This window comes from Glycine max, unplaced genomic scaffold (genome assembly GCF_000004515.6).
Source record: "Glycine max cultivar Williams 82 unplaced genomic scaffold, Glycine_max_v4.0 scaffold_125, whole genome shotgun sequence".
Lineage (NCBI taxonomy): Eukaryota > Viridiplantae > Streptophyta > Magnoliopsida > Fabales > Fabaceae > Glycine > Glycine max.
Genome location: NW_024464768.1, coordinates 30,046 through 39,971, shown reverse-complemented (window position 1 = coordinate 39,971; position 9,926 = coordinate 30,046). Strand labels below are relative to the sequence as shown.

At 40.5% G+C, this 9,926-nt stretch overlaps 1 non-coding gene across 1 annotated transcript; it reads left to right on the top strand.

Annotated features, from left to right (window-relative positions):
* Positions 1–2,712: 2,712 nt before the first annotated feature.
* LOC113001018 (small nucleolar RNA R71) lies at positions 2,713–2,819 on the top strand. The gene has a single exon (XR_003266347.1). It is a non-coding gene; the product is annotated as a small nucleolar RNA R71 (small nucleolar RNA).
* The last annotated feature ends 7,107 nt before the right edge of the window (positions 2,820–9,926 follow it).

Sequence of the window (9,926 nt, the reverse complement as noted above, 5' to 3'; positions counted from 1 at the left end):
CCTATTCAAAGGACCTATGTGGGAGAGAGCTAAAAGGACTTTTTTAGTGATATTTCCCAAGGTGGTCATATCTCTCTTGATGGTCTCTAGAGATATCATCCCCTTCGAAGAACATATTGCAGCAGTAGGGACTACTAGCAACAATATGTTATCAAAGAGAAAAACTCTAGATGAGGGTTCACTGTAATCAAGCAAGTCGGAGACCTAGCATGATCACAGATTCACCTCCACTTCTTATGTTCCCACGAACCCGGGTATAGGGCCCTTTTTCAACTCACCGTGTGTGCAAATAGTGTTGGTGTTTGTGTGCATCAAATGAATAAATATTTACCTCATGCATACATTTTAAAATGCACTAAAAGTATCAAAGAGTTATATACACAAGAACATAAGAAAAACAAAGGGAAACCAACAAAGGAGGATGTCATGATAAAACATTGCACAAGATTAAATGGCCTAACTCTCAAAAAATAGTCCCCACCGGAGTCGCCAACTGTTGCAACCTACCCTTCGGCGGGAGGGCGACGCGTGACTCGCGGGTGCATGTTCCAAGAAAGGAATACGCGCGGAGTCGCCACCAACGTTTATTTGAGGAAAACGTCGAAAAAACTGGAAAAGACGTGATCTACGAACTTTAAGTGAAAGGTTCGGGAGTTGTATTTATGCACGGGGAAGGTATTAGCACCCCACGCATCCGTCACAAGAGACGACAACCTTTAATTAAATGTGCAAACATGACTTCAATTTTTAGGTTCCCTTTTACGTCTTTATTCCTTTATATATTTTTTATCTTTTGCGGTCGACGAGGGTGTTTCCCTTGCTCCTACGTATTCCTTAATTGCGATGAGGAAATCAGACCTACGTAGTTCTTTGTGAACAAAATGTTTGGTTCCCTTTTGCAAGATATGTTTTTATTGAATGAAAGGTCATTTTAAGGCGTTGGACCATTAAACAAACTTCCAATTCTTTTGAAAAGAGAGAAGACATTAAGGCATTGGACCATTAATGATCTCTTTATTTTTGAAAGAGGTAGTAAAGTTACATGTCGATTTTAGGCTTTTAGAAACCTACACTTAACTAATAAAAACGGAAAAGACCATTTCAAGGCGTTGGACCTTTTGAAAATGGCCTTTTTTAGGCGATGATAAAAGTTTGGTTTATGAATTGATTTTAGCCTTAGTTTCACTTTGGTTATTAGTCAATTCAATTAGGAAAGGAAAATCCCAAAGAGAAACGTCCGATTGATTTTTTTTTTGTTTATTTTACTAAAAGATATTTTTGATTATTATATTATTATTTTACCTCTTTTTGGTTTCCAACGTGGTTACGGCATGACCGAATGGTCAGATTTCATTTTAACAGAAATTAATGGATATTACAATTCAAATGATCGGTGGAAATTTATTTTATTTTTTGATTAGGCGAGGAAATGACTTAAGCAAATGACTAAAGCACGTCAAAAGGGGGTACGGAAAGTAAACGAAATGAAAATAAAAGCACATGAAAACAAATGAGGACCACTAAGGGTACATAGAAAAAGTTCGATTTCGGGAACTTACCGGTTGAAGAACGAATAACGAACGAAGAACGGATGAAGAACAGTGAAGAACGATTGAAAATTTTCGCAAAATCACCCACGGAAACGTTACGGAAGCGCCTCGGCTTGGATTTTCTTCACGGAACCAATTTTTTTCACTAATTTCAAGTGATTCTCGAATTACTAGCAGGGCTAAACGATTTTCCTCTTCACTTCTCCCCCTATTTATAGGAAAATAGGGGAGATGCTTGCCACCCAGCTTGCCCAGGCGAGCTAGGTTGCTTCCTCCAGAAGCAACCGCCTTCTGGAGGAATTTTCTGGAAGGCCCAAGTGGGCCTGGTTGCTATTTGGACCCCTATTTTTACTAAGTACACCCCCTGCCTTTTTTTGGTGATTCTTTTTCCGTAACGTTACGAAACTTTACGAATTTTGTAACGATGCTTGTTTTCTTTCCGTAATGTTACGAAACCTTACGGATTACGTAACCATCCCTTCTTTGCCTTCCGGAATGCTACGAAACTTTACGGATTGCACACTAACACTTCCTTTTAATTTCCGGCATGTCGCGGAACTTCACGGATCGTGCTACAATGCTTTCTTTCGACTTCCGGCACGTCATGGAACTTCACAAATTGCCTAACGATGGGTGCCAAGTACCTCGAAGTGGTCAAATGAGGGTCGCATCCCAACAACGGATGGTCCCCTGGAGAGGTCATAATTGTTCTGCTGTGGTTGATTTTGTTGCTGAGGTTGAGGAGGTCTATTGTAAATGTTTGCAACATAAGCTTCAGGCTGCTCAATTGTTCCAGGTTGCTGCATGGAAGGGCAAAGGTATGTATGGTGGTCAGCAGAGGAGCATAAACCACAGACTCTTGCGACAGGTACCGATTTATGATTCAAGGCCAGCTGGGTTACCAAGTTAACCAATGCATCTAGTTTGCCTTCAAGCTTCTTATGATGCAAATGAGTTTGTAGCTACCTCATGCACTCCTCTAATGACTATAGCATCATTTCTGGCGCTAAACTGCTGGGAGTTGGAAGCCATCTCCTCAATTAAATTTCTGGCTTCAGCAGGAGTCATGTCTCCAAGGGCTCCACCACTAGCAGCATCTATCATACTCCTCTCCATATTACTGAGTCCTTCATAAAAATATTGGAGAAGAAGTTGCTCCGAAATCGGATGGTGAGGGCAACTGGCACATAGTTTTTTAAATCTCTCCCAGTATTCATATAGGCTCCCTCCACTGAGTTGTATAATACCTGAGATATCCTTCCTGATGGCCGTGGTCCTGGAAGCAGGAAAAAAAAATTGTAAGAATACTCTCTTAAGGTCATCCCAACTCGTGATGGACCTTGGAGCAAGGTAATACAGCCAGTCCTTTGCCACTCCCTCTAAAGAATGAGGAAAAGCCTTCAGAAATATGTGATCCTCTTGGACATCTGGGGGTTTCATGGTGGAGCAGACAATATGAAATTCTTTCAGATGTTTGTGCGAGTCTTCACCTGCAAGGCCATGAAACTTTGGAAGCAAATGGATTAGTCCAGTTTTAAGAACATATGGGACATCCTCATCAGGGTATTGGATGCACAAGCTTTTGTAGGTGTGTCATACCCTAATTTCGTCCGAGGATTATTATTTGATGATATACAACCTTTGATTGGCCACTTCAAGATACTTGGCACCCTTTGTTGCACAATATGTGAAGCCCCGAGACGTGCCGAAAATCAAAAGGAAGCAGGCTTACGCGATCCGTGAAAATTCCGTAATGTGACGGAAATCGAAAGGAGGTGTTTTTCGCAATCCGTGAGTTTTCGTAACTTCTTCGAAAGCTAAAAAAGAGTAAATACATAATCCGTGAAGATTCGTAACCTTGCGGAAAGAAAATAAGTATCGTTACGAAATTTGTAAAATTTCGTAACGTTACGGAAAAAGAATTACCAAAAAGGTAAAGGGGGGTACATTTAGTAAAAAGGGGGGTACAAATAGCAATCAGGCCCACTTGGGCCTTCAAAATTCTTCCTCCAGAAGGTTGTTGCTTCTGGAGGAAGCAACCTTGCTCACCTGGGCAAGCTGGGTGGCAAGCTCCTCCCCTATTTTGCTATAAATAGGGGGAGGAGTGAAGGGAGAAGGGGTTCATCCTTCTTGGCACTTCTTATTCTCTCGAAATTGCTGAGGAAAATTATTTCCGTGAAGAAAATCCAAGCCGAGGTGCTTCCGTAACGTTTTCGTAACGTTTCCGTGAGTAATTACGCGAAGATTCTCGACCGTTCTTGAACATTCATCGTTCGTTCTTCATTTTCTTCAATCTTCAACGGGTAAGTACCTCAAATCGAGCTTTTCAATTCATTCTATGTACTTGTGGTGGTCCACATTTTGTCTCATGTATTTTTATTCTCATTTTCATTCGCTTTCTATACCCCCTTTTGACGTGCTTCAGTCATTTATTTAAGTTGTTTCTCGCCTAATCTAAAAATAAAATAAATTTCCACCGATCGTTTGAATTGTATTATCCGTTAATTTCAGTTAAAATGAATTCTGACCGTTCGGTCGTGCCGTAACCACGTTGGAAATCAAAAGAGGTAAAATAATAATATAATAATCAAAAAATACCCTTTTAGTAAAATAAAGCGACAAATCAATCGGACGTTTTCTCTTTGGGATTTCTCATTCTTAATTGAATTGACAAAAAACTAAAGTGAAACTAAGGCTAAAATCAACTCGCCTAGTCAAGCTCGTCCACAAAAAATAGGGTTTTGAAAGTTTATCATTTCAGTTTCTTACCATGTAAAATGGATCATTTTTAAGGTCCAACGCCTTAAAATGATCACCTTTCAAGTAAAAAGAATCACTTGATTCACGCATAAGGAAGAACTACGTAGGTCTAATTTCCTCTTTGATGGAGGGTACGTAGGAGCAAAAGCCCCGCTTTTGTCGACCTCAAAAAATAAAAAGAACTAAAAGTTAAGATAACACAATTTCCACAATTCTGAAAAATAGGCTGTTGTCCTTTGAGACAAACGTAAGAGGTGCTAATACCTTCCTCAAACGTAAATACAACTCCCGAACTTAGAATTTTTATTTTTGACCGGTTTCCTTCGGTTTTTCTGACGTTTTCCACAAATAAACGTTGGTGGCGACTCCGTGCATCTTTCCTCCTTTGGAAAGCGCACCCATGAGCCTCGCCTTCGCTCGCCCGCAAAAGGGCACGTTGCGACAGTTGGCGACTCCACTGGGGACTATTTTTGTGAGTTAGGCCTATTTTAAGGAATTGTGGATTTGTGAAACTTTGTGTGTGCATTTGTTGAACTGTGTAAAATGTAAATAATTGTTGTCTATTTCGCATTCTTTACACTGCATTCTAAGCACCCACGGGTTTGAGTAAAAAAGGGGCCCTATACCCAGGTTCATGGGAATTTAAGGAGTGGAGGTGAATCTATCATCATGCTAGGTCTCCGACTTGCTTGATAATAGTGAAACCTCGTCTAGAGCTTTCTCTCTTTATAATGTGTTGTCGTTGGTATTCCATACCGCCACAATATTATTATCTTGAGTGATGATACCTCTAGAAAACAGCCGTGTGAGTTATGAATTGTTGGGGAGTAGTTATTAGAGACCCCTAGATATTGTCCTATAGGTTCCCAAATAGGGGCAAAGAGCAAACACGCTCCGTGCCATTCGTTCTCATGCAGTTTTTGGTAAATAGCACTAGTTTATAGTTTTGCTTGTGATGTTTGGTTTCTTTAGAGTAATACGTAACATTTTTAATACTACGTTGAGGCGCCATCATGCCCAAAACGTAGCATTAAAGTTGGATCTCTGCAGTCTCGTATGTGTGAATTACCCCTTTGTGTTGTTTTCTTTCCGTTTCATGCATGCGCATCTGCATCATACCATCACACATGCGTTGTATGTGGGTCTCATCTTTTGTCATGGGAAGCCGGAAGATCCATATCGTCTTCTTAACTGCACACATGGGGCACTGCGCCCCCCAAATGCGCAGTAAGGAGAGATGATTTTCCGGGCTCTCGTGTCCGTAAATGCATTCATATCATGCACCGCATAAACATCTCTTCAGCATCATAATGAACATATCGTTCCTGCATTTGTCCGTTATCACATTCCCATTTTGCATGAGTCATTGCATCATCATGCATATGCGTTCAACATACTTTTTGTTCTACATGTTTGCTCATACATGATCCTTGTATTTTCCTCTACAAAACAAAAACAAAAAAAAAGGGAAGCACGAAAATTCACGCTGCATTCTTAGTTGCATATATTCGGTACCATGAGCCAACCATGTTGGGATCATAAACCCATTTCACTTAAAAACAAAATGATTGAACATGGTACCTAATGCATGTTAAACTAAGAAAGGATGTTTCTTCGGGCATCTCAATCTCATAATTACATTTTCCATACATTGCATGCATATTCCCGAGTCTTTCATCGCTATGAATTGTTGATGAAGTATTGGCGATCAAAATTGCCATTCCCTGGGTTATGGGGTTTAACCAAGCTCATGCTTTTACGAAAAAGTTCATCAAATCAAGTTGACGCATGGAAGTAACCATCTTGCAAAAAATTGGGGCAGAAGATGGATCGGGTTACATCGCTGCTTCGTCTACTGCCAAACACATTTAGGACTGTTAATGTCCTTGTTACTTCCAGTTTCAACTTGACGAAGATGTCATTGGACCATGTTGAAAATCTAAATTGATTCAACCCCATATCCTGCGTAGAAATTCGCAATACTTCAACTGTGCATCATTCGCATACATCCATGTTGTTCATTGGTTGCATTGCTCATTGCATTCTTTCCTTGAAAAAGAGAACCTAATCATTGTTATAAAAAAAAGCATGCTTTACGGTGCCCTCACCGAACCTGTGCTAGAGCTAGAGTAATGTGTAAAGCGGAGGAGGTACAAGAGTAGATGGAGGCCGACATGGAGGCTGAGCAAATGGCCGCAATGATGGAGGCCATGATGAATGTGAAGAAGATAATGGAAGCCAATGCGGTTGCAATTGCCGCTACCAGCGTTGTTGCTAAGGTGAACCTGATGTCCCCATCCGGCATCAATATGCCACTTGAAGGGCAAGCAGTTGGTGGTATACCCCTTGAAAACACTTCGGAAGGCCCTCAGTATCACCCACAACTACACCTCTTGCATTCCCCAACAAGTAAAAACCCTCATGCTATGGCAGAAATGGGAAAGTTGGATCATCTAGAGGAAAGGCTCAGGGCCATTGAAGGAGGTGAAGATTATGCCTTTGCTAACCTAGAAGAGTTGTTCCTAGTACCCAATAGCATCACCCCTCCCAAGTTCAAGGTGTTGGATTTTGACAAGCACAAGGGGACTACTTGCCCCAAGAACCATCTAAAGATGTATTATCGGAAGATGGAGGCATACGCAAAGGATGAGGAATTGCTGATACATTCCTTCCAAGAAAGTCTTACTGGGGTAGCTGTTACCTGGTACACTAACTTGGAACCTTCCCGAGTCAATTCTTGGAAGGACCTAGTGATTGCCTTCGTTAGGCAGTGTCAGTATAATGTCTTCGGATAGGATGCAACTACAGAACATGTGCAAAAAAGGGGCACGAATCCTTCAAAAGAATACGCCCAAAGGTGGAGAGACCTGGCAGCTCAAGTGGCACCTCAAAAAAAAATGATGACAATGATAGTAGACACATTACCGGTATTCTACTATGAAAAGATGGTGAGCTACACACCTTCAAGCTTTGATGATATGGTCTTCACAGACGAAAGGATCGATGTGGGTCTAAAAAGAGGCAAATTTAGTCATCCTGCTTGGACGAATGAGAAAACTGGGGCAAATGAAGAGGGTGAGGATGAAGGAGAAGCCCGTGCTGTGACTGCCATTCCTATACAGCCAAGTTTCCCACCAACCCAACAATGTCATTACTCAGCCAATAACAAACCTTCTCCTTACCCACCACCCAGTTATCCACAAAGGTCATCCCTAAAATCAACCTCAAAGCCTACCTACCGCACTTCCGATGACAAACACCACCTTTAGCATAAACCAAAACACCAACCAAGAAATGAATTTTGCAGCGAGAAAGCCTGTAGAATTCACCGCAATTCCAGTGTCCTATGTTGACTTGCTCCCATATCTACTTGATAATTCAATGGTAGCCATAACCCTAACCAAGGTTCATCAACCTCCATTTCTCTGAGAATACGACTCGAACGCAACGTGTGCTTGTCATGGAGAAGCCCCAGGGCATTCCATTGAGCATTGTAGGGGCTTGAAGCGTAAGGTGCAAGGTCTAATTGATGCGGGCTGGCTGAAATTTGAGGAGAATCGTATGTAAATTCTGACATTCACAAGAGATGCCACACATGGGGCAATTTTGAAAGCTGTTGTTAGATGTCTCTAATGACTCATCAGGATTTTAAACTTTCACCAGAATTGAGTGCAAGCCATTGGTCCATTTGCTCAAGCGACCTGTGCTCCTGAGTGTGGACTTCCAAGACCGTTCAATCATAGATTACTCGTCTTGCACGTTGGTGGGGGTGCCGTAAAACAACGAGTAAAGTTCAAAACAAATAAGTTCCAAAATAAAAAAAGAGGGTTCAAAAAGAAAAAGAAAAAAAAGCATTTGATTGACTGTGTTTTCAAGATGTTTAGAGAGAAATGAGTTATCAAGAATAGGATGTTGGAAAAATGGCCTCGGTTACCTTAAGAAAAAGGGGGTTAAATTAAGATACAAAGACTATTCCCCAATTAAACTTTCACTCTCTCTTTTCGGATTAACAATGCACACAGGGACAACCCTTCCCTTGTGTTCAAGAATCCCCTACAACAAGAGACCCACGGTCTCTTAATCCCTTTTCAGAAATAAGAAGAAGAGAAGAAGAAATTTCTCTTAAAAGAGATGGATTGTAAAATGAAGATCAATCAAAATTCCTTATTGAATATGCAAGTGGTTGACCAAGGAATCTTTTTTAGAGGATAAAATATTTCAGTTCAGAAAAACTCTTAATCTTTTAAGAGGATAAAACTTTTTGGGCAATGAAAACTCCCATTAAGTTCGTGTTTCCAAGTCACCTTTGATGGTCATTCATAAAAAATTTGAATAGGTGTGACTCTTGGCAATTATTTTCTGAAAATCCCTATGCGTAATCAATTACACATTATAAATTTTGAATTCAAATTTCTAGTGACTGTGATAAACATTTTTCAACTGCTGGTAATCGATTACCAGAGAGAAAATCTCAATTTGAAATGATAGAATTCTTTGGTCAAAACTTTTGTTCAATTTGGAAACTTCTTCCTAAAGATTCTAGAGATCAACTTGATCACATGTCTAGATTCTTGTCTTGAATAAAACTTAGAAGCACTTGATCCTTTAGCATCATCAAGACATCAAAACATCTTGCTTCTACATAGGAGTCATTTGACTTAATCCATCAACTGAAAAATCCTTCAACTATATTTCGTCCTTGGAAAATTCTTTTTGCAAGAATCAACTGCTTCTTTCATTCTTCCTCATTACGAGGTTGTGAAAACAAGACAACAATTGGTACCTCTAAGCCCTACACTGGGGCAACGAAAGGCACCATGCAAAAACCTCAAGCGAACCTAGGGGCAGATTAGAAGTTCTCACCCAATAGGTTCCCAGCTACAAGGTCATGACGAAAGATAACAATTGGTACCCCAAAGCCTTACACTGAGGCAATGAGGGGCATCGTGCATGAGCCTCAAGTGAACATAGGGGCAGATCAAAAGTTCTCACCCGCCGATGTTTTTAAACAAGAAAAAAAAGGGAGACAAGCCTTGGAATTTCAATAGATTGATTAAACGTCAAACGGCTCCATTGTCGTCACTCCAAAATGGACAAGTGACTAAATCAAACAGAACAAACACTCTGAGGGAGTTCCCAGAGAGATTTGCAAAAGATAGGATAAGGTTGCATGAATTATCACCCCGTCGATGTTTTTAAACAAGAAAAAAAGGGAGACAAGCCTTGGAATTTCAATAGATTGATTAAACGTCAAACGGCTCCATTGTCGTCACTCCAAAATGGACAAGTGACTAAATCAAACAGAACATACACTTTGAGGGAGTTCCCGGAGAGATTTGCAAAAGATAGGATAGGGTTGCATGAATTATCACCTTTTTCAAAAGGACAGTCAATCTGTGTTTTCCAAAAAGATTAAATCAAAATCAAAATCACAAAATACAGAAAGAAGGTCATAAACATTGTACAACTTTCCATTGCATTGCATTGTTTCATATGAGGTCAGCGTTACCAAGTTTCACAACAAAGGTTGCCTGTGTCTGCATCCCTAAAAATCACGTTAACTGCATAGATTTCCTACATCTCATGTCCAATCTTTTTGGATGACCGGCTCTCTCG